General features: G+C 36.7%; 1 protein-coding gene across 9 annotated transcripts in view; it reads right to left on the bottom strand.

The window, feature by feature from the left end:
* Positions 1 to 26,433, bottom strand: part of ZBTB20 (zinc finger and BTB domain containing 20) — a 546,378-nt gene that overhangs the window by 504,437 nt on the left and 15,508 nt on the right. For 4 of the 9 annotated variants that reach the window (XM_081950742.1, XM_081950740.1, XM_081950748.1 and 1 more), the window contains exon 1: positions 2,565 to 2,820. The exons of 4 other annotated variants lie outside the window; for them this stretch is intronic. The gene's annotated coding sequence lies outside the window, so the exon portion shown is untranslated. Of the gene's footprint in view, positions 1 to 2,007; positions 2,063 to 2,564; positions 2,821 to 26,433 lie in introns of those variants that run through there. One more of the 9 variants, XM_081950747.1, reaches the window with a different exon arrangement.

Below are 26,433 nucleotides of genomic sequence, written 5' to 3'. Positions count from 1 at the left end.
AAAAGAAATATTAAAAAAACAACTTACAATCGTCTTTAAAGCAAGCATAGGCATACCTGAAACCATTTTCCCTTACATAACATAGTTCTCTTTTTCTCATACTAATAACCTTATTAATTGGGCAGTCTGTAAATTCTCCCTTCATTTTTATCCATTTTCAGCACAAATATTACAAAGAATTTTCAATATTTTATAAAAGTATCTCTTCCATCGCTAATTAAAGCATTTAGCCATTTAGCTAAATGCTTTAACCATTAGCCAAGTTTTTTAAAACTTTGTAACTTAGAAAATATTAAACTTTTCAAATATAACTTCACTTTCTGTACTGAAATATATTCTTCATCCATAGCTGGCATTAAAATAATATATTTTATTTTTAATTGGTGTAAAATGTAGTTTATTTGGCATTTATTACATATAGCAATAAAAAAATTAAATATGAGAATCCCTACAAGTAAAAAACTAATCCCAAACAGTAGATATACCAATATCAGTTAAATTACATTTTGCTATTGGGTTAAATGGCTCCCAATCACTGCTAAAACTTACCAAGTGTTCTAACTTCAATGACACTAAATGAGTGCATCAGAGCTCTCTTAATAATTCATCATATCTGATTAACACTATAAGATTTGAAATTCAGAGTAGACCTACACATGTATATATAACCTAGTTAATATATACTATAACTGAAAAATATTTGTAGGCAACTGTTGATGTGCTCATAAAGTATAGGAAGAATAAGTTTGCAAGGTCTTGTTATATTACTATATCAAGTAATATATTGTGGGGATGGCAGATGGTACAGAATTGTATCAATAATCTCAGTCCTAAAACATTTAATCTAAATGGAATAAGACAGTGAAAACTCCGTCAATGTATGCTTATATCAAATCAAGAAGGAGCTCTGTTTTCCAAGAAACATTCTGGATTATTTGTCATCCTAGAAAAGTAGCAATCTCAGTAAAGATGAGCAGTTGTCTACTTTTTTCCCCTCAAACCTTGCAGAGTTTTTATTTTTAAGAACATCAAGTACTTATTTGGGGGGGGGGGGGGGAAGTATATGGATGATGGAAGTAAATCCCATTATAAAGCTGAGTTAGCTTTCAGGCCTCTGATATCAAGAAAGGCCTAATACAATTAAAAATATAAAATCTCTATTCATTTTTGTTTTTAATGGATTATCACTGTTGAAAATTAAAGGGTTTTTCACTGCATTTAAATATAAGCACACTCAAATTAAAAATACTAAATATTAAAAACTTAACTTCTACTGAGTAACATTTATTTTCCAAAGAATAGTAATTAGTCATGATTTTTCAGAATCTTTTACACAATCCCCTTATAGTTTTTCTCATTATTTTTAAAGAATCAAGAGAGCAGCCCTGACACAAATTCAGGCTTAGAAGGCCATTAAACAGACTTAAAAACAGGAGGCGGCGGAAGTTCATATGAAAAGCTGCTCAAAAAAAATTCAATAGGGTATACACATTCTTCATCTTTTTTTGGGGGGGTAGAATAAAAATAAACTTGCAACCATCTTCAGTGCCTGCAGAATATGCAACTTAGCAGATGAATTTAAAAAATGTGTAAGATATACTGGGACAGTGCAAAAGGTATCTCTCCTCTTCAGTAACACAGATCAAAACACACAGTGAAGGCAAGAAGGGAGAGAATCAGCTGAGGAGAGTTCTGTATATTAAGGAGGGGGCTGGAAAGGAAGAAACCAAGCTTCGTAGCTCCCCTTTTAAAAGTTTGAATTCTTACATTCTCTTTAATATAATAAACAAGAAAAATTAAGTACCCTTTTTCTATATAACAAATTGAAAGTAATGTATTTTTAAACATATCATTAGAGAGAAGTACATATACAACAATGCATTCAATCCCAAAATATGAATTTTATTTTATTTTATTTCTTTTAAAAAAACAACCTTTGAATAGTAAAACCTACGTACAAGGTTAAAATTTGTTTTTATATATAGTAAACATGGACTTTAAACTTACATACACCAAACAAAGAGCAGTCACTGTAATCTCTGGTTGCCGGCATTACAGTAAAACTCATTTACAAATACTAATTTAAAAAAAACACCCTCCAAAAACATGCAACAGTAAACAAGGAGTATATGATATATGGACAGACAGATGGAACTGCATAAACAGAAAGGGGGGGGGAGCAGAAACCTACTAACATACGGAGAAGGTTGTTTTAAAAGAGTGAAAGATAATGATTTACTTGGAACTAGTGTTGGAAAAACAAACATATTTGTTTCCTTCACTGATTTAAAATAAAAAGTAATTAAAGTGAATTATAAAAAAAGCATATCTTTCAATAAGTGAGAAGGGGGCATGCATTTATGGAGAAGCAGGCCTATATATGTTCCAAAATCTAAGCCCCACTAACAGGTCTCGCAAACTTACATCACTAAAATATAAACAAAAAAGCAACACGAGATGAGCTAACAGAGGAGTATCAAGAAGAAAGGGGTGTTGAGGGGGAGGAAGGAAATTTCTCTCTCTTTTTCTTTCTTTTCATTTTTTATAAAAGTTGGCTGGCCTACCTTGCTCCCCAGTCCTCAGTCTGTCTCCTCATAGTCGCTGTCTCCCTGGAAGTGCAGTGTGAATGGTAATGACTGCCTGTCTCCCTAATGAGTCCATTTTCCTGCTCTTGATGTTGTGTATATACACACACTGCAACCTACCTTACAAACCACAGAGACGGGAGAGGGAGAGCGAGGGAGAGAGAGAGAGGGAGAGAGAGAAAAAGAGCAAGCGAGAGTGTGAGAGACAGAGAGTGAAAAAAAAAGACAGAGAGAGAGAGAGAGAGAGAGAGAGGGAGAGGGGGAGAGAGAGAGACAAAGCCCTCCTACCAGACAGCAGACAAGCCTCCTTCCCTATCCAGCAAAATACAACTCGGCTAATGCAGCAACAGGTTCAGTGCTGCCAGACTGAGACTGTGTAACAGAAAGGATATATATAGTGGAGATCAAGATTGCTGGCAAACATATTGTTTAATGTCAGCTGGCCCCACCTTCCTTATTTATGTTACAGGATGTTGGAATGCATTGTTCCAGGCAGTCCATGTAATTACCATAGATGCATTTTTTGTGCATATTAGTAGGAAGGACTGAACTGCATCAGCCACTCTGCTTTGTAACCTGATAGCTTTAACACATGCATGGAAGGTGTAAACATATCTCTTTTGATAGGCAAACTACACAAAGCTCACAGACGCTGGGCATGAAATCTTTTAAGAAAGCAACTACTGAAGATAGATTTCCCAAGACAATAGTGAAGCATGGAAAACTGATCTTATTTGACATGAAAGCTCTAAAAGATGCTGTCAGTGCAAATTTTAAAAAGGCCATTATCTCAGCATTTCCTCCCACCCAGATTATATATATAAAATATATATCTTATATGTGTGTGCATATGTGGGTAATACTGTATATAATAATGAGTATAGTCACAGGCTCTACATCTAACCAAAGAGGTGCAAAGTTATTACAGTTTGTAGTGCAGGACACAGTATAAAAAGGCAGAAATAAACACCATTGTAAGCACTAGGATACTGAGATGATGTATCTATATATGCATTATATTATCTCTTGATGAGGTTCCCTTGAAATAATAACTGATCATGATACAGAAGCTGAAGTCCAACAACATACAAAGGACATGGAACCCACATCTCTAAATGTATTAACTTCCACACAAATGCAATTTTTACAAGTCAACAAACTTTTCTCTCTCAAATCATTGCTATCTATGCCTGTTCTCTAAATACTGTTAAAAAATGAGGTCCATGTTATAACATTTTTGAGGTATTTTTACTTTATTTCAGATAAGAAAAATGGAACTATTTGTAATGCCATGCACAATATATTAAACTGTATATCAGGAATATATTTCATAATATTAAGCATGCCATATCTGAACTACAAAAATCTAGATGACTACTATGAGTTAAGGTGTTTTGAATTTCTTTGCTATCTTCTAGTCATCATCCAGATCTTTTGCAGTTCATAGCAGATAAACCTAATATACCTGCATGAATCATAGAATAACCAAGACAGAATTCAGTATCACAAGAAATACAAGTTCAGTATACAAGTTCAAACAGAAAGTAGATACAGTCCTAATATGTTCCAATTTTATGACTGTCATTAACAAATTATCTTTGAAATGAGTGAATGTGAACAAACGAAATAGCTTTGGGGCAAAAAAACTCCCTTACTAAATCAGACAATGGGTTATGTGCCTAATTCACATTGACAGCATCAAGACTGAAGAATAGTTTGATACTTTTCAGCAAAGTTAATGATAGTCTTCAAATTGTATTTTTACATTGTCCTTTTGAGGTAGGAAAGAACCATCTTCTCATTCTTAAACAAGTGCAATGTATTTTTAATAATAATAATAATAATAATAATAATAATAATAATAATAATAATAATAATAATAATAATGGTGGGGCCCGACTAGTAATCAATGCCAAATCCGGCGAAACAACTGGCCGCTGTGATACAATTCTGTTGATGCAATAATAATAATAATATTTATTAAAGTTTACAAATACAAAGATAAAAATTTAATAAAAACTATGAAAAAAGTAGAAAAAAGAAAAATACAAAGAGATAGAAAAAAGAAAATAAAAAATAAATAAAACATGGCTCCCACTCTAGGTAAAGGTTCCCCTCGCACATGTATGCTAGTTGTTCCCAACTCTAGGGGGCAGTGCTCATCTCCATTTCAAAGCCAAAGAGTCAGCGCTGTCCAAAGACATCTCCATGGTCATGTGGCCAGCATGACTAAACACTGAAGATCCACGGAACGCTGTTATCTTCCACCAAAGGTGGTTCCTATTTTTCTACTTGCATTTTTACATGCTTTCGAACTGCTAGGTTGCAGAAGCTAGGACAAGTAACGGCAATTCACTCTGTTAAACAGCGCTAGGGGTTTGAACTTCCTCTAGAGTCTAGACAAGCATAAATATTTTCAGTAACTCAACAGATTTTCTAATAGTTCAATAAAAATATATTTTTCTATAACTAAACTACATACACACGCGCGCACACACACACACACACTATATATATGTGTGTGTGTGTGTGTGTTATATTTGTACTGATAAATAAATAAAGGGAGACTAGTATAGATCTATTTCGAGCTAATTAGCTCTCATCAGCTAGCCATACCCTTACTGGGATTTGAACCCGGGCTGTATATATCTTAGGCAGGAGTTTTAGCCACTAAGCCACGGGCTCTGTTCCTTATCGTGTGTGTGTGTGTGTATGTATGTATGTGTATAAAATAAATTATATTTATTTTAAATCTAGTCAGATAAGTTTACTTTATATTTCTTTGGTTTACTTTTAAAAAGCTTTAATCCAATCAAATAATGTTCCACAAATTGATTTATGATTTTCTCTTTGCTTCTTTTCAGAAAGAACTTTAGTAGTTTAACTATCCCATTTGTAAATCCAAGATAAGAAGGCTTTCCAAATCATTCATGCTATATATTATTTGTACATTCTCTTTAGTTATTAAGACATCAGCCAGTTTCAAATGCAAATCCATTGTAGCATCTTTTTTCATATCACTCTTGTAGTCTTACATTTTTAAATCCATTTTCAAATCCACAATATCTTTTGCCGTATCACTTCTGTAGTGTAGGATTTTTTAAAAATCCATTTTCAAATCCACTTTAGTCTCAGTAAAATCTGTTCTTTTATATTGTCTGTTAAATTCGTTTTTATAGTATTAGGCAATCTTGTAAGCAATTTCTGAGTACATTAATTCAAATAATATTATTTTTTTCTATAGTCAAATAACACTGTTCCTTTTATCAATGGGTCTCTTCCCCTTTCTTTGGAAGCCTTAGTGCTGTCTGCTCAACTTCAAAGTCTCTTCTTATCATGTTTATTTTCCAATCAACAAAACTTTCCCATAGGAGAATTTCTTAAATTTCAAGGTCTTCATATATTTTTATAAAATTTTAAACATTCCGCAGGACATATTCTTTCAATTCATTTAACCTAGCCTGTACCTTTCCAAAATCAATACTTTTTTCAATAATCAAAGTTATTCTTTGTAATACTTAAACTTGCATAAAATGTATTTCATCCAGAATGGAAGGACATTTTCCTGGTATAAAACATGCCTTTGAGAAGGTTGTTAACATCCATAAAATAAATAATAAGCATGAAGAAGCTAATGAACTAAAGAAGCTTCTTGGATGAGAAGTGAAATGTTTTCAAGGAAAAAACCAAAAAACTCCAATTGCCATTTTGAATAGAGCCTTTAGGAAAAATAAGCAACTTTCTAAAGTAGTTAAGAGAGGAAGTGACCAAATCCACTGTCAGTTAGAAGGTACCAATCAATGGTTTAGATTTGATTATTTTCCCTCAGCTCCCAGAGTTTTCAAACCTTCTGGTTATCAGAATAGAGTAGAGTAGAGTAGAGTAGAGTAGAGTAGAGTAGAATAGAATAGAACAGAGTTGGACGGGACCTTGGAGGTCTTCTAGTCCAAGCCCCTGCCTAGGCAGGAAACCCTACGCCACTTCAAACAAATGGTTAGCTAACATCTTCTTAAAAACACCTAGTGTTGGAGCATTCACAACTTCTGGAGGCAAGTTGTTCCACTGATTAGTTGTTCTAACTGTCAGGAAATTTCTCCTCAGTTCTAAGTTGCTCCTCTCCTTGATTAGTTTCCACCCATTGCTTCTTGTCCTACCTTCAGGTGCTTTGGAGAATAGTTTGAGAATAGTTTGACTATTCTTTGTGGCATTCCTGAGATATTGGACCACTGCTATTATGTTTTATTATCCTTTGTGTGCAGACTCTTCATGGAGCATACCTGTGGGCAATCGTAGCCCAATTGTCCTGAAAAAGTTCTGAGGATCTGATCTATTCCCTGGTTCCTTATATTACCATTACCATTGATTCCACTACCACAAAACTTATCTTTAATTCACCACTCCTTCATCAGATGTCCAACAAGTACCAACCAAGACTAATCTTCCTTATTTCTAAGCTGAAAAGGTCAACCAGGTGCTGCCCTCTGCTGTCTAACCTTTCAGGTTAACCAGATAGAAGATCCAACTAGATGAACTAATTCTACTTTATTGTAAGACTATTTATTATGTATTTATTATGTATTTATTGTTAATTGTTGCAAGTCTGAAAGTACAAACTTCCCATTACTTCTCTTAACCGCTTGATCCATTAGGATGGGTCCTTCCTAAATTTCTTTTTCTGACCGTTAAGCCAATGGGAACTCCTGCCTCCTGTCTCATTGTTTCTTAGGCATCATATCTTCCCCTTATTCCCCAAGGTCATCCACACATTCCATTTAGGCATTACAATAATGTGCAAACACATATATACTAGCAATCCTATTTCCTTTGCTATGTTTTAAAAATTTAAGAAATTGATTTATACATTTTCTAATTCATGAACTTTAAAGAACTTGAGCTACTTACCAGTGACACAGTAAAATTTCATGTTCCCTGTCTTAGAAATACAAATTATTACAGTATGACTTAAGATTTCAAATCTCCTCCCAGTCTCCTACCTCTCTCCATTCTGGCACATGCTCAAGCACCGGGAACACTGGCAAATATTTTTTTCCTAGATTTGATAAGAGCAATAATACAAGGAAAGGGTATTTTTGTTCTGTTTACATAACAGCAACCAGCCAATAACAGCAACCAGCCAAATAAGCAGGATGGTCAGAAGTAAGAGAGTGTGCAGTCTCAATCCAGATGGTCTGGATTAAAATGAAACTTTATTATTAAAATCAAAATCCCACAATATTAAGTGTAAGGCATACATAAAGCAAAGATAATATTTGAACAATAGCTATACTTAACTACCTGTAACTGAATTCTCAAATTTTACAGTAATATTACCATGTGCATTCTGTTATCTCTTGTTGTGTTTTACTTATTGCTGTACATACTGTGGCTGCACTATATATAATGCCTAGAGCAAAAGGGCGACATAATATTCATCTGTTTTGCCAGGAAAATTGGACAAAAAGTAATTTACTCTGATTGTCCCTATAAGAGTAAATAAGCCACGGACAGCTCTTCTGACTACATATGATCTATATGGACATGTTCATGTTTTATATAAAATCTTATTAAATTAGATTTCTTGCAAGGCCAGTGCAATAAAAACCCAAGAGATAAATTGCACCTAGGTACCGTAACTATAAGGTATTTAGAGAATCAGTTAGCTTCACATTAATATTCAGTCTCCAAAACCTATAGTCGTTAGACCTTTGCATCCTAAATAAATCTGTGACCATAACTTGTTTAGAATCCCTTTAGCTTGATTGTATTTCATGGTTACAGTATCTTCATGAAAACCATATGATGACAATTTGTTCAATGAGGTTTCTTTCCAGTCAGACTGATACTTGTCATGGATTGTTAAAGCAACCAAATCTACTGGGCAAAAGTTGAATTTTAGCCAGAAATGGAAAATTTCCTGACAAGCACAAGCCTGCACTGTATTTTGCTCTTCTTTTGGTTGCAAATTGCATTCAACAAACATCTTGGGATCTGGAACAGATCTCAAACTTGTTGACTGAGCTGCTCCAGCAAAATGTAGCTGGAACATGGTCCAACTGAACTCCAAAAAGGAGTGACGATAAAGGCACGGTCACAAATAATTTTATACAATGGAAGCAAACTTTCTTTTGATTTTAAAAAAAGTCATCACTTCTTTGAACTATCAGCACTGTGGCTACTGAGCCTTTCTCTTGCCTGAAGCACAAATAAATATTACTCTTCGTTATTTGCCATTTGTTATTCTACATCTCTTGGCAAATCCTGTAATCAGTGTTTTTTAGTAAATAATCTGGTGGTGATTATGAGACCAATATTATGATAGGTTCCTTCACATTCTCCTGCAACAAAAATTAAGGTTGGGATAAAACCACTGCATGAGCATATTGCAGTTACACTTACCAACAAGCTTGGATGGATGAAGATCTAATTTGCTAATGCTTGATTGAGACGATGTTTGACTCTGTCAAGTTATGACACAGAATTTAAGAGTGTATAATATAAATCCCTACTTATCTGCTTTCTCTATAGCAAGGGTGTCAAACTCACATCATCATGTTGTCGTCACATGATGAAACATGACTTTTCCCCCTTCGCTAAAATGGAAGTGGGCATTGCCAGTGTGTGACACATCCAGCCCATAGGCGGCAAGTTTGACACCCCTGCTCTATAGAAACAGAGTTTGAAAACTATCCCTGTGGAATGCATCTTACATGCTTATCTTTTTATACAATGTATAAATGTGACTCTAGTTAAATATTTCAGGTTTTTATTTATTTATATTCCACCTTTATAATATTCACAAATAACTCAAGGTGGAGAACATATCCAACACGCCTTCAGTCCTGTGAGGTGAGTTGGGCTGAGAATGAGTGACTGGTCCGAGGTCACCCAGCTAGCTTTCATAGCTCCCACTGGATTTCTTTGCAGATGGAAGTAAAAGTACATGTGAAGTCAGTAAAGCTTCACTGACATATCTACAGGTTTTTGTCCACCATATGCAATACCGGTTCTTCTTGATTACAGACAATTCCCAATTTCTGATCTCAATTCTAAACTGGAGAAATTTGCCCCATTACTGCAATTCGAAGTATATTGATATACAAACACTCTAGCCAGAGAGATATACAGTATCAGAAATGTACCAATATTCAGGGGTGGGCTGCTACAGGTTCGGTCAGGTTCAGGAGAACCCGTTATAGCCCATTTTGGATCAGAGGTAAGTAAAGGGCTCACGTAGAGGCTCAGGGATAGGAAAAAATAGGCCTTCCAGAAGGCTTCTGGAGCCCGGGAGAGCAGTTTTTGCCTCCCAAAAGCAAGAAAAACCTCCAGAGCCTGGGGAAGGTGAAAACATCTCGTCCCGTCCGTCCGTCCCCCGCGCCCTGGTGGAGGAGGCTGTCTAGGCCACATCCACCATGCCCATGCAGCAATCAGGCGGATAACCCATTGCTGAAATTTTTGAAGCCCACTCCTGCCGGTATATATCACTAGCCTTTGTGCAGCCATTCTACTGACTAACTCAAATTCTGGACTGCTGCTTAAGTACAATATTTTGCTTGTAAAGGAAGACAAAAGCTGTCTCTTTCTTTTTCTTGGTTTTCCCCATTAGTTCTCCCAAGGAATTGCTAAAAGCTGAAGTCATTTCGCTTTCTCTTAATGAATTAGAAACTAATCCACCAGCCCAAGAGAAAGAAATAACAGGCCAGAGAAAGTGAGGAATGAAACTTATTTCTTCAGCAAGAACTGAGGAAATGATTCATAGACTGCTCACCTCACTGTGTTCTTTGGAAGGTCAAGACAGGCAGATCTGGAATAAATTCCATACATACTTGCATTTAGAGTCTAATATGTGAATCAGCTCCAAATCAACATGTTTCACTTACAATTTTAACTAAATCATGTCCATACTTGTTCCTCATACTTGTAGCCAATCATGCTATGGAACTGACAAAGTTAGCAGTATCTTTAAACAATGGTTCAGATGAAATACAAATAATTGTGTTTGTGTATGTGTGTGTGTTGTGTATATTAAGTTTTTTAGGAATTTTGGATGGATGCAATCCTGCTTCCCTTATAAGCAAAGATTGCAGAACATTTCCCTCATGTTATCTTTAGCATATCTTTTACATCTAACATCAGCTATAGGTTTCTTTCTTGATATATGTACATTTTAATGGTTTTTCATGGTTTGAATGTTTTAAATTCTATTTCTTACATTAGTTTTATCCAGAGTTTAACATAAAAATAATTTAAAACACTACTAAGTTAATATAATTCATCTTGAAGGTTATAGAAATATAAAAATGCTCTAGTGTCATTGAAAAGATTTTAATGAATTAAAAAACTTTCATTTTGAATCTGATCAGTTCTTTAATCTGATTGTGTATTTAAATAGCATCTAACTTGTTTGCTTGCACTAAATAATTATCAACTCCTCAAGTACATATTAGTAATTTTAACAGCCAAACGGTCTAGGATAATTAGCTCAGTATGCTTCCCAAACCTCTACCTCAAAGTATAAAGTATTATTGTCAATAGAAAGAATCACCTTGGAGTTTAGTGCAGATTGAAAAGGCATCTTAGGAGTCTTTTTCCACATAAAAGTATATTGAACCTTTCATTCAAGTCTCATAGCATTTACTAATTTAGACTGTTTCAAGTTAACAGTATTCTTAAGCATGGCAACAAACTGGTGTAACCAAATAGTTTTGTTTTTGTGCTAATACTTAGATGTTCATTAAAAAAAACCAAGGAAAACAAATAAGGCTGTTATAGTGCATTTATTTGAACATTCCCTTCCAAACTACCAAAACCTAAAATTATTGTAAATGTTACAAACGTACTATAGGATAATAGCTATTAACATACATTCTATTTATTCTGGACTGCAGTCTTAAGGTCTGCAACTTCCCTTTAGGTTAAAACTGATGTTATATTTATTCCAAAATTGCAAACTTCTAATGCATGAAATGTCATTAAAATGTAAAGAGAAAGTCTTGCCAACCTGCATGTTTTTTTAAATAACTTATATAAAGTACTTACATCAAATATCAATTTAGGGTTGAGCTACAACATTTTCCATGAAGATGAATTTGTATCTTCTCATGGTCTGCATACCATCTTAGCTTCCACGTGCGTAAAGTTGGGATATAAATAGGAATTGGATATAATTAATATACAGCTATTTGGGCCCAACTTACTGTGAAATTTTATTTACATGCAGGCTTTTTCTGTAATATTTTAACACCAGCTAAAATAAATGCATAAAATTAAAACGACTAGTTGACAGAAGAGAAAAAAGTATATTAAGAGACTCAACATCCAAAAAGAATTTCACCAACTTTATAGAAAATGGTAAATTAAATCAAAATTCTATACATAATTTTTCTGGTTCTGAAATATTAAAGCTAGTCACAACAAATAGAAAGAGCCAAGTGCTAAGTCAAGTAAGTTTGTTTCCCCCCCCCCCCCCTTGCCATATTGATTCTATAGTTCGGGACACAATGCAAAGAGTTAGTTTAACCTACAAAAGCTTTACAAATCTTGGAACAATGAAACTTCAAGAGAGATTTGAATGTTACTCTACTGCACAATATAAATTCTTCCACAGAAGCCTTCAGTTATTTCCAAATCCATCTTAATCCAAATCTGTTTTGGTATGCTTGATAACATGTTGTTTCAAGCAGTTTTATTTACTATGTATAGATATTTTTATCTTGATAAATATTTTAGTGTTCTATGAATTTGCGTTGATTCTTTATTAACTTGGTGCCTTTTCAGGAGGAAAAGGCTGTAACTGATCTTGACCCTACTTGTCATTTTCCCACCAACTAATGTAAAGCAGATGACAATTAGAAATGGGGCAGTGACTCTTCAAAGAGATGTAGCTGATGCTAAATTTTATTTGTTTTAATATAAATATAAGATAAAGATAAAGGTTCCGCTCGCACATATGTGCTAGTCCTTCCCAACTCTAGGGGGTGGTGCTCATCTCCGTTTCAAAGCTGAAGAGCCAGCACTGTCTGAAGAAGTCTCTGTGGTCACGTGGCCGGAATGACTCAACTCTGAAGGCGCACAGAGTGCTGTTACCTTCCCATCAAAGGAAGGTAACAGGAAGAGTTGAATGGTCCCTAAAACCCCGAAACTTCACTCTTCTTTTTTGTAACTGTGAAAATGAATCAATTCAATTTCTGAATCTCCATGTGATCAATTCTTAAAATAATAAATAAAATAATGATAAAATAATTAATTTTAATTATTGGTTCTATCTTATCTGAATCTTATAACTTTTTTACTGATAATTTGTTGTATAGGCAGTCCTCGACTTATGACTTCCATTGAGCGCAATTTCTGTTGCTACATGAGACATTTGTTAAAGGAATTTTGCCCCATTTTATGACTTTTCCTCCCATAATAACGTTCCTCCCATAACGACAGGTCTGTGGTACATAAGGCTCCCCTCATTTACGACCTCATACAGGAGGGTAGAGTGGACCTGGCGTGCATTACGGAGACCTGGTTGGGCCATGAGGGGGGTGTGCCCCTTAGCGAACTATGCCCACCAGGCTTCCGGGCGTTTCACAAGCCGAGAGCCCAGGGCAGGGGCGGGGGGGTGGCGGTGGTTATTAGGGAAAGTCTCAGACCTCAGGAGGTCACTGTGCCTCAGATAGGCGGGTGTGAGTCCCTCTTTGTGAAGTGGGGCCTTGGAGCTCAGGTGGGCCTTTTTGTTACGTATCTGTCTCCCTGCTACGTTTCATCGGCCCTGCCGGAGCTGCTGGATGTGTTAGCTGGATTGGCGGTTGATTTCCCCAGGCTTATGGTCCTGAGGGATTTCAATCTGCCTTCCATTGGCGAGACATCCGAGTCAGCTCGGGAGTTCATGGCTTCCATGACAGCTATGGACCTAATTCAAGACCCCACCCATAATGGGGGACACACGCTCAACCTGATTTTTGTCTCTGGGCAGTGGATGAATGATCTAGATTTAGGGGATATTTCTATTCAACCCTTGTCATGGTCTGATCATTTCCTCATCAGGCTTGACTTCCATACTGCTACCCCTCACCGCAGGGAGGCGGAACCGACCAGATGGTTCCGCCCCAGGCACCTGATGGACCCCGAAAGGTTCCTGATGGAGCTTGGGACTTTTCCTGAATCCCTTGCTCACAACTCGACCGAAGCCCTAGTGGAAGCCTGGGATAGGGCGGCTGCTGGGGCCTTGGATCGCGTTGTGCCTTTGCAGCCTCTGACCCGGTGTCGATCCCAGGTGGCTCCCTGGTTTACCGAGGAGCTCCGGGAGATGAAATGCCGGAAAAGACGCCTAGAGAGTGGCTGGAGGGCCAGCCGGTCCGAATCTGATCGAACACTAGTAAGAATTCATATTAAATCCTACTTAGTGGCGATGGAAGTGGCAAAACGGCAACATTTTTCCGCTCTTATCGCGTCCGCAGATAACCGCCCAGCCGCCCTGTTCAGGGTGACCCGTTCCTTACTTAACCAAGGAACTGGGGAAGACCCCTTGCAGGGTAGGGCTGAAGAATTTGTTCAGTATTTGCAGGATAAAATCGCTCAGATCCGGACAGGCTTGGACTCTGACTGGGTAGATTTGGGCGAGCCGACGGGGATGAATCTTGAGAAGACAATCTGGGATGAGTTTGACCCTGTGACCCCCAAGGGCATGGACAGGATTATGGGGAGACTCAGTGCTGCCACTTGTGTGCTGGACCCGTGTCCCTCGTGGTTAGTTTCGGCTTCCCGGGAGGTGACACGAGGCTAGCTCCAGGCGATTACCAACGCTTCATTGAGAGAGGGGTTCTTTCCCACCACCTTGAAGGAGGTGGTGGTGAGGCCCCTCCTTAAGAAGCCTTCCCTGGACCCAGCCTCTTTAGCCAACTACCATCCGGTCTCCATTTATTTATTTATTTTATTTATTTATTTAGCGCTTATAGACTGCCCCCTCTCCCGAAAGGGACTCGGGGCGGTGTACAAAGGCTTTGTAGCGAAGGCTGTCAAGAGTGTGGTAGCACGTCAGCTTCCCCAGTACCTGGATGAAGCTGTCTACCTGGATCCGTTTCAGTCGGGTTTCAGGCCCGGGTACTGCACGGAGACGGCATTGGTCGCGTTGGTCGATGATCTCTGGCGGGCCCGGGACAGGGGCTGCTCCTCTGTCCTGGTCCTATTAGACCTCTCGGTGGCTTTCGATACCATCAACCATGGTATCCTACTGCGACGACACGGGGAGTTGGGAGTGGGGGGCACCGTTTTACGGTGGTTCTCCTCCTACCTATCGGATCGGTCGCAGTTTGTGTTGACTGGAGGGCAGAGATCGACCCCCAGGCGCATCACTTGTGGGGTGCCCCAGGGGTCGGTTCTCTCACCCCTACTGTTTAACATATATATGAAACCGCTGGGCGAGATCATCCGTGGTTTTGGGGTACGTTATCATCAATATGCTGATGATACCGAACTTTTCATCTCTACCCCAAACCACCCAAACGATGCCCTCGACATGATGTCCCGATGCCTGGAGCTGTGCGGATCTGGATGGGGAGGAACAGGCTCAAGCTCAATCCCTCCAAGACTGAGTGGCTGTGGTTTCCGTCATCCCGATTTGTGCATCTTGTTCCATCTTTGATGATAGGGGGAGAAATTTTAGCCCCCTCAGAGAAGGCTCGCAATCTGGGAGTCCTCCTGGATACGCGGCTTAGTTTAGAAGAACATCTGATGGCCGTGACCAGGGGGGGCTTTTACCAGGTTTGCCTGGTACATCAGTTGCGCCCCTTCCTGGATCGGGATGCTCTGTGCACAGTCACTCATGCCCTCATCCTTTCTCGCCTGGACTACTGCAAAGCTCTCTACATGGGGCTGCCCTTGAAGAGCACCCGGAGGCTTCAGATGGTCCAGAATGCGGCCGCGCAGGTTATCATGGGGGTACCTAGGTGCTCCCATGTTACACCCCTTTTAGGCGGCCTGCACTGGTTACCGGTTGTCTTCCAGGTGCGATTCAAGGTACTAATTATGACCTTTAAAGCGCTCCATGGCTTAGGCCCAGGGTACCTGTGAGACCACCTACTGCCACCGGTAGCCTCCCACCGTTCAGTACGATCCCGCAGAGTTGGCCTCCTCAGGGTGCCGTTGGCCAGACAGTGTCGGCTGGTGACTCCCAGGGGGAGAGCCTTCTCTGTGGGAGCGCCTTCCCTCTGGAATGAGCTGCCCCCGGAGCTTCGCATAATTCCCGACCTCCGGTCCTTCCAGCATGCCCTAAAAAGTTGGCTTTTCCAGCAAGCCGGCCTGGCCTGTTAATTTTATTTAATTTTTAAAATGTGAGTGTTATATAAATTGGGTTTATTTTTTGGACTGTTTCTAATTTCCTTTTAACTTTTGTACTATGTGTTTTTTAATGCTGTACGCTGCCCTGAGTCCTTGGGAGAAGGGCGGCATATAAATCCAATAAATCCAATCCAATCCAATAATCGTTATTTGAATCTCTCCAGTTCTTAACTTAGCAACATGGTTGTTAAATGAATTTTGTTTGTTTCCCCATTGACTTCCTTGTCAGGTCACAAAAGGCAGTTACACAATCCTGGGACATTATTGTAAGTTGAGGACTACCTGTATTTTATGTAAGCCACTCTGAAAATTGCCTTCTAATAAAAGGAAGAACTTAACCTGCTCTCAGATGGATAAAGAAAACCTGCTTTCTTGTGGGTAATGTCCTGAGGTTTCACAGCCACAACTGAAAAGATCTGTGTTTTACACCTTGCAATACAGTGTTTGCTGTATTCAAGATCCACTGGAAAGTGGCTCATAATCCCCAAGCCTAGTAACAAAATTAACTTTTAAAAACTTTTTTAAACATTGCCCAGAATCTTCAGGTAGCTATTAAATAGGAAAGAGAACTGAATCCCAAAAAGCAGAGACTGTGGGCTTGATTTCTCCTTCCCAATCAATATCAACTAGAACCAACCACAGAGAAAGGAAGAGCCAGCACAATACAGTACTATCCTCCCAGTTCCTAAAGCTAATCCAGAAGAATACCATAACTAATGTCATCAAAAGCTACCGAGAGATCAGGAAAAAAGATGGATGCACCATTCATAAGTGCAATCACTGCTGTTTCAGTCCCTTATCAAGGCGAATCCTGATTGAAAATGGTCCAGATAATCACAACCTTTCCCAAAAAGGAAAGGTTGAAAATTGGGTGAAAATAGTATAGCATTGTAGGGTGCAGAACAGTTCACAGTGAGTAGTATATTGCAACTGCTACATACATAAACAAAAACATGCCTGTTACTAGAAATATATGACAACTGGGAACATACAGAGTTTCACATGAAATAGTTATGACTTAAAAATGAATACCAAATAGTAAAGACATCTCAGGGAGTTGCGACATTCAAGGAAAGTCAAAATTTGGCACACAATTTAACCAATCTGCTGTGATTATGAAACATCTGAAAGTGGAGTATTTTGGCTGTTAGCAAATATTTGCTGTCGGCAAAATATAGAATCTGAAGTTTATCCAAACTCCAATAATGGAAACCAGACCAGACTATGCTAATATTTTGGGAAAAGAGCAAGTTTACCTGTTTTCCGGGGTACTAAATTATATGAAGAGCCTCCAAAGAAAGAAAATTCTTCCTGCTGTCAACACCTGAGAGTTTGAGAAGGTAAAGGTAAAGGTGCTAGTGATTCCCAACTCTAGGGGAGGGGGGTAGTGCTCGTCTCAATTTCAAAGCCGAAGAGCCAGAGCTGTCCGAAAATATCTCTGTGGTCATGTGGCTGGCATGACTCAACGCTGAAGGCGCACGGAACACTGTTACTTTCCCACCAAAGTGGTCCCTATTTTTCTACTTGCATTTTTTACATGCTTTTGAACTGCTAGGTTGGCAGAAGCTGGGACAAGTAACGAGAGCTCACTTTGTTATGCGGCACTAGGGATTCTAACCGCTGAACTGCCAACCTTTCTGATAGACAAGCTCAGCGTCTTAGTCACTGAGCCATCGCCTCCCTTGTTATCTTAGAAGTAGGCTAAACCGGCAACTTTGTGCAGTATAAGCAGCTAGGAATGAGTTTTCAATGCAACTTGCTACTTATAAGCGTCCATTAGTTGCAATCAGTTGGCAGACCAGGCACAGAGTACCCCTAATCCTCAAATAATGATGAACTATAGCTGGCATCCCTGTCCATTGACCAATTTTGGCAAAGGTTGTTGGAGATTGTCCCAGAAAGTGTGTGTTCCTGTCAATCTTGGTAAAAAAAGGATAAAATCAGTCTGAAGTTCTACCACATAAAAGTTTTATATACGTTGGCAGACAAATACAATTTGCACAATAGACATAAAACTGGATGTCTATAAAATTATCAATGTCACATACCGTACATATCATGTATGGAATCAGTCATGACAAGACGTTTCCAAGAATTATGTATCCTCTCATAAAGGAGGGGGGGAAACACTTTTTAAAAATCTATCTGATCCAAGCTTTTCTTTAGCTTGGCTGCATCTCACCATCCCGTTTCCAGAGTGACAGCCTTAACTATTCAGTTGTCTCTAGTGGTATCCTGCAGTGCATGTGCAAGTTCATTCAAATGTGATGAGAAAGATACCAATTAAACAAGCACAAGAGCCCTGCAGTTTGCCAGTCTGATTCAAATTAGATACCTGTATGAACAGATTAAAATTGGGAGTTTTTTATCCCCAACAAATAAAAAGAGGACAGTATATTTGATTTCTAACAGCAGGGGCCAACAAAAGCGTAAAAGTATAATGCAAATGTAAAATATCCACATGGAATGTCTAGTTAAGGCAAAATGAGAATTAAACAAGAGAAATAAAATGTACATGCACATTTCAAAAGAAATCCCATTTCAAATAAGTAGCATTTCACTTATTTCAGAATAACATTCTGATCTTTCTAAAGACTTCAAAATTTATGCAAGAGGAATATTATTTTAAAGAATCGGACATCAATATAAAAACTTCTGACACATATGCTTAGAGAACAAAAACCAGTTAAGCTGAATTAGAAATATCAAGAGGTCATCTAAACTCACCTTTACAACAAAACGAAATCATTTTGTGAATATTTAATTTCGATTTAGAAAAAATATATGGTTTAACACATTTATCAAGACATAAGTTAATTCCATTTTGAATATAATTAACAGCACATTAATATATTTAAATCATTTTGGAGGTCTTAATCTTATTTTAAAAATGTAAGAAACACATCCAACATTTTTTAAAAGGACTGGGACACTTGATATGGCCAAAAGAAAACTCCAGCTCTTAATTTTATTATATAAAATTATTATTCATTTTAAACTTCTTTAATTGTTGATAAAACTGAATATTTATCCTATCAATATATTAAAAAATATGGATTTATGAGGCACCCAATTTATGTCATTCAAAAAGAAAATGTAATAACAATAAAATGTGAATATATTGACACTCATAAGTTTGGGACACTATATTCTGTTTCTGTCCTTTGAAATGTTTTAATGACAAGAATTGATTGATTGACTGAGCAAGGATAATAATCCCATTCTCAACCCAAACTCTCTCCCAAAACATTTTTAAAATGGACTGCAGTTTAGTAATTAGTTAATTGTTTTTTAAATTATCATCCATTAAAATAAATTTTAAAACATTTAAAAAAATATTTTCTAATCAACAAACTTATTAATGCATTTTTCATAATGACACATTCTGTTGCTATACTGTATTAATTTAGATAATACATTGAGGTTCAAATATTATATGTGATTGTGATCAGTATAAAATAGTTCTGTGGAATTGAAGAAAATATTGCCACAAGTATCCCGAAAAAGTCCAAGTCACAGGAACTATTTATTTGTGCATTTCCATACATTGCGAGGCCAAGAACAATTTTACATACAAAATTGACTACAGGACAAATAAGGTTTGGGTCAAAATCAATTTTGTATGTAAACTGGCTTCTTGCCCTCACAATGTATAGAAATGCACAAATAAATAGTTCTGGTGTCTTGGACTTTTGGGGGATACTTGTGCCAATTTTTTCTTCAATTCCACGGAACTATTTTATATTGATCACAATCACACACAAAAGTGTTTGTACTTCAAAGTGGGTCACTCTTCATCCTTATTACCCAAATAAGCAAGATGAGGGAGAGAAAACAGCATTTGCACTTGATAATTGGTCTGAAGATAACTGGTCTGTAATTTAACAATTGCCTCCACAGGAAGGTGTGTTTAAAATAGGCAAGATGGAGTCATGGCATTATAACCAAAGCCCTTTAGACCTTTCCCCCAATAAAATTACAACATTAAACATTTGCTGATAGAAAGCTGGAACACCAAATTCATCAACTCCATATAAGACACAGGCAGGAATTTCAATAAATTATTGATGACTCTCCTAAGACACAGTTTTACATACAGCACAGGAGGAAGAATGTAATAATCGAGTGTTAAAACTATGCCATGATTATCTATAAACAAAAAGACACTACAAACAAAATATAATTTAAACCCAACTTATTGTTGATTCAGCACTGTAGGTAGAAATGTTAACAGTGCGTACACAACTGTCATATATTGTAAAATGAGCAAAATTTTCTACTGTAACATTTCCAGTGTATTTGATGGAATATATAGTCCAGTCAAAACTCAGGATGTAAGATGTGAACGTATACACCCACACAAAAAATAAGCTGTCTTGGCATACAATTAAACTGTGCATATATTGTAGAAAAATGTGCATGTGGTACAATTAACATGTGTTTGTAAATGAACAAGTCAAGCTCTTGGAGCATTCAACATATTTCAGAAACATGGGGATAGGGGTGGGGAGAGGAGATGCAGCCTTAGCCATGAGTAAAAACAAGGCTGCTAATGCTCCTCTGAAAAGCTTGACTAATTAGCGTTCATAAAGCTCTTATAGGTCTTCATGCAAACAAAAAACAAAAAACATCAGAGCAAAACATTAACCTCAAATGCTAAAAAGGCTCCAGCTTTTGCATCACAAGAGCACTGAAATACCTGTAGTTTCCATGACAGTCAATATCCCCAACATAATTTACAAATGATGAGAGCTATCCAAATAAAATAAATGTCTGCTCAGCAGAGTAAAGAGACAGCTTTACCAGTCCCAATGTAAATGGCTGAGATGATCAATATGAGAATAGTAGTGGCCACAATGAAGCCTTTATTAATTATGAAGAGAGTTATGAAATAAATTCATCATTATTATGGGGATCACTGGAGTAATTTAATAGACTTGGCCAGTTCTACACAACACTTAGGATATTTGGGGTCAAATATGCTGAGTCCAAAATAAACTTTAGTGTTAGCTAAACAGAGGATTGTCTAAATTTTCAAAAATTCTGTGCTAATCAACAATCTATCTTAATCTTCGTGAGCAAATTGATCCATATTTATTTATTCAGAAGCTACATGCCACCTCTTCTCATTTTTAGCTATAACAGCTTATAAATGTTCATATGCAATAAAAAATCAAACTAACAAAGCATTAAACTCCAGAAATATTTAAAAAAATATGTAATAAACTATGAAAAATATGAAAGAGTTTGGTAAAATGAGATATGTCTCAAAAGGTTTCCAGCCCTGTTATGAACTGTATCACAAGAAGATTAGCACTAACTTGATATTGGAATAGCAATAGCAATAGCACTTAGAATTATATACTGCTTCACAGTACTTTATAGCCCTCTCTATGCAGTTCACAGAGTTAGAATATTGCCCCCAACAATCTGGGTCCTCATTTTACCCACTTCGCAAGGATTGAAGGCTGAGTCAACCTTGAGCCTGGTGAGATTTGATCTGCCAAACTGCTGGCAGCCGGTGATCAGCAGAAGTAGCCTGCAGTACTGCACTCTAACCACTGTGCCACTCAAGATCAGGCACTACCATATAAAAGACAGTATTGCCTTTTGTTATTAAACATGCCGCCAATAGAACTTACTAAAGGTGCCTTATTGAATATGAGTTTATAGAAATCTGGAAACAATCAATACCTTATTGGAATCTTATAAAAATAGTGTTTCAAAGTACTATAGACCAGCTGAATTGACACACTTTACGTCTATATGGCACAACAACTTCCTTAAAAATACCCAAGCGATTCTAAAGACACCCATTAGATATCAGGAAATAAGACTATTTTAAAATGAAACTAAGTATGTGTTTCTATCTTTTATTTTCTATTTCTTTAAATACTTAAGTAGCATGACTTGAATGTTAATTTAAAAGTTAATTTCATAACAGGACATAGATATTTAGTGCATAAAACAGATATTTTATGCATCTTTTTCAATTTTTGCGTATCATTTAAAAAAGAAATTAGGAGAGACCTAATGAACAACAGTGGGAAAATTTCCATGTTTCTAATAAATTTACATAAACAAATGTAGATGCAGTTCTTATTAAAATATATACATTTTCTAATACAGACATTTACTTTTGTGCCAGATAAAAGAGTCTGCATAGCTGTATAATTAGTGCATAATATTGTTATTCATACATTATACTGTTTGGTGTTTTTATGTGGGTGTAGGAAGTAAAGGAAAGCTATGTAAATTGATGGATGTGCATTATATGATTTTGCAACAGGAATATTAATTTTGAAGATGGTGAAAGGCCACCAACGTAGGATGGCACAGGTGGGAGATAATCATGCTGACAGAGGATGAACTATTGAAATAAGCTAATGCATTTCATTCTATTGATAATGATTGCCTAGATCTAAACTAAAAAAAATTCTGTAAGAAGGGAGATACCACCCAACACTACCTGACATCCTCTTAAAAAATGTATTTCATGTCCACAAATCACTTGGCATGTTTTATTTTATGAACTGGAGGAAAAGAAGATATCATCCTGACAACATCAGAACAAGAAAATGCCTGGCAAGATCATTTTGAAAATGGCTATCCAATATAGTGCCAAACAAAGAGTCAAGTGGGAAATGTTTCAATAAATAAATTGAACAACAAATCCTTCATGGGATTGTGGTTATGGCTCTTGGTAATTGAAGGAGACTTCTTCAGCAAGAAAGTAGGACTAAACTATATAGCATAGTACCAGTGAAATTGTCTCTTCAGCAATTTCAAAGACAACCTTAGTAAAGTTATTGCATCCCTAAATAACAGCAGGATTAGGATAGGAACATTAGGAAGTATGAGCTGGACAAAACCTGCAGTCTGGGACATATTCTCCTGTTCCCTTTTTCATATTCAGGATACACACACAGACACAGACACTCTTAACCACCCATCTCCCTCATATAGGGAACAAACTACATTAAATAGTATTCTCACAATAAAACTTTAGCAATACCACTTAGACTTACATACCACTTCATAGTGCATTACAGGCTAAGTGGTTTACAAATCAACATAATGCCCCCAAAACAATCTGGGTCCTCATTTTACTGACCTTGGAAGGATGAAAGAGTGAGATAACCTTGAGCCGGTAAAAATCAATCTACTGCAATGGGCAGAGTTAGTCTTCAATACTCGCAGTGCCACCAGATCAAACTTTGCACAAAGTAAATAAGGATGTAAAAAAATAAATTTCAATGCAAATGTATGTATATATGTATGTATGTATGTATGTATGCATGTATTTCTGGATGTACCTGTTTAGAAATAAGCCTTTCCTAAACTTACCTTCAACTTTAATGATGAAATGATGTTAATATATATGTGAATAGGTGCTTACTTAATTATTGATATATGACGTGATTAAAATGTCATCAGATTTTCATATCTCCCCTCTGATAAATCAAATTGTATTTACTTATTTAATTTAATTCATAGTAAAAATTAAGGAATATTTTCTATGAAAATAGTCCGAAGGAATTGAGGCATGTTGCATTTGCAGCATTATTTCATTTGTAGAGATAACTGGCCAAATTTGAAAAAAAATGATATAAAATATAACCTTACTTCCTTAAAATGAAGTTTCCTAAGGTGATTGGCAAATAGATACAAACTTAGCCCAGGTAGGAATCTGAATTAATACAATAATTTGTTGTATTATGTAAGTTTTCTTAGAATACAGTTATATTCTAGGAAATCTTATATAATACAACAGATTATCCTTAGTGTTGGTTTGACAAAATAATATGAACCCAAATATCAGCTTTATTATGCTCTAGTATTGCATATGTATGACATGTCATTTCCAAGAATTTAAAACAGGAAAGAACATATCCTGAAATCTAAAGAAAGCTTTGTTGCAATAATCATTACAAAGAGCTGTCATATAAAGTTACAGTTTTAAATCCACTTATCATGGATTCTTACATTTGTAATCAACAGGATGAGCCTATTTTAAGCTAAAAGTTTGAAGAGATCAACATGAGAAAACTATTCTTGTATATACCACTTCTAACTACGGTACTAACAATTATTCTGTAGATAACAATAACAACCACCACTACCCCACAATAGTTCTGCTCTATGACCATCAAAAATTTCTTTGAAAAAATGTAAAGCAAGGACTTTTGATTTCTGTAAGGAAATAATTGCTGACTTGCAAATTAATTCTTACATTATAATTTGCCCTAGATAATTCTGGTCAAGCATCTGTTCTCAAGGACGCAATTCTCAAAAACTTTGAATACTACTTTAACTTTACATAACTCTAAGAAAAAAAAATACAAGCTAGCAATTAGACCAATTAAATCCAGGACCTCTAACTTCATTTTTGTTTGTTCTACAGAAACAAACACAATCTGGTTAAAAATAAAACCGAACTATCAATGATAGAATGAGCAGCATTCTCATCTTACTTTAAAATTATTAACAAACATGTTAAACTTTAAACAGTAGATTTCATGGTATTGTTTTTATAATCTAAGAGTAGCTTGGGAGTTTTTTAAGTACAAGACGATAACAAGTTTATTAACCATTACTTTAAATAGTCAAGTTTCATTGTTTGATAATATAATTTGCAACATTTCGCTTGCTTTTTCAGTCAGAGTCCAGATTCTTTGTGTTATTATTTTAAAAACAAATTATCATTTTTGTTCAGAGTTATTATGCAAAAACAAGATCGAGCCCCATCCCAAACAGCTGCACTATGTTCTGCCTTCAACATTAGACAAATTGCTCTGAAAGTCTGATTTTCCAATGCACAAAAGCTTAACCTGCCACTTATAGGCTGCTTTTAAAGATACGTATTTAGAAGTGCCAGTCACAAATTACTTCCATAATAGTGTATTTAGTATTGCAGCCATAGGATCCCAAAAGTTCTCTTTTAAATTCTAATGACTCACCCTTTTCTTTACATCTTAATTATTCTTTAGCACGATGAGAATAAAATATTCAAGAATCCTGTCACACATTTTACTGGCACTTCAAACTAGACCTTTTTAGGTTTTGCTCTGAAAAGTGAAATATATATAATCCAATAAGGACGGGGAAAATAATAAACAGGAATAAACCCTTCCTTTAAAGATCTGTCTTTATAGATGGGACTTTGGCCAATTTAAAACAAACAAACTTCTTTACTGTCCTCAACTGTACTGGTGTAATTATCATGGGTCATTCTACAGAAGAGTAGAATGTTGTGTCAGCTTTTTGGATATAGAAGTTGACCATTAATGCAGCATCTGCCTGTGTGCCATATTTCTGTAAGGACATTTAAAATATTCAAGAAATAGAGTGAGAGACAATACTATTTTAAATGTTCTAAAAGCCACTGAATAAGATCACACCTAACTGGGGATTTTTAGAAGTGCTACATGTAGGTAATACAAAAGATAGGAAGTGTGATTCAGCATATTCTCCACACAATACTGTAAAACAGATACATCATTCTCAAGCAAATTTGCACTTGCATACATACTCACATATATGTAAACAATTTAGGTATAAGATTCTGTATGTTTAGATATATGGATAAAGAACTATAGTTTAACACCTGCATTTTGCTTCCTATTCTGCAAAATATGCATTTCAATATTTGAAAATAGGTCAAGGATCACCATAGTCCATTGATACAGCAGAGAAAATTCTCTATTCCTTTGTTATACCTCAACAGGGCACTATCTCTGAAAAGTATAAGAAGGGCTACTATTTAGCCTCTCGTCTCTTGCTTTAAACTTTGTTTAAATCTTTCTTTTTTTGTAAACTATGTAATTTACAAGTGTTTTTCATTTAACAATCACAATTAGGATTACCAATTCCATCGCTAAGCCCTGCGGTCACTAAGAAGAAAATCACACGACAGTCACCAACCTATAGCACTTCCCATTTGGTCATTAAGCAAGACATCACATCAGTGGTGGGATTCAAAAAGTTTTACTTTCTGCAGGTGTGGCATGGTTTGGTGGGCGTGGATTGGTGGGCATGGCAGGGGAAGGATACTGCAAAATCTCCATTCCCTTCTTATACCACTCCAGGGCAAGGATACTGTAAAATCTCCATTTCCACCCCACTCCAGGGCAAGAATACCGTAAAAATCCCCATTCCCTCCCCACCCCACTAACCTGCTTTCCAGCTCCGTTCTCCTGTGCAGGGCAGAAGAAGAAGAGCAGCCGATCAGCTGGGACTTGGGAGGCAGCGAATTGATGGCGGAGGAGCCAGCCAGAGATGGTATTTGTCAATTGTCCGAACTACTCAAAAGTTCCGCTACCGGTCAGCCAGAACCTGTCAGAACTGGCTGAATACCACCTCTACATCACATGAACATGAGTTGCATTTTTACTGATGCATTCTGCATTAACTCTGCTTGTCAGAAGCCAATTAGGAAACACACAAGTAGCAATCATATGATCACTATGATGTAAATGTGACGATTGGTGACAAAACGTTTTTTCTTTACACTGCCATAATTTTT

The sequence above is a fragment of the Natrix helvetica genome (assembly GCF_964273705.1).
Source record: "Natrix helvetica genome assembly, chromosome: 4".
Lineage (NCBI taxonomy): Eukaryota > Metazoa > Chordata > Lepidosauria > Squamata > Natricidae > Natrix > Natrix helvetica.
This window is presented reverse-complemented; position numbering and strand designations above follow the sequence as displayed.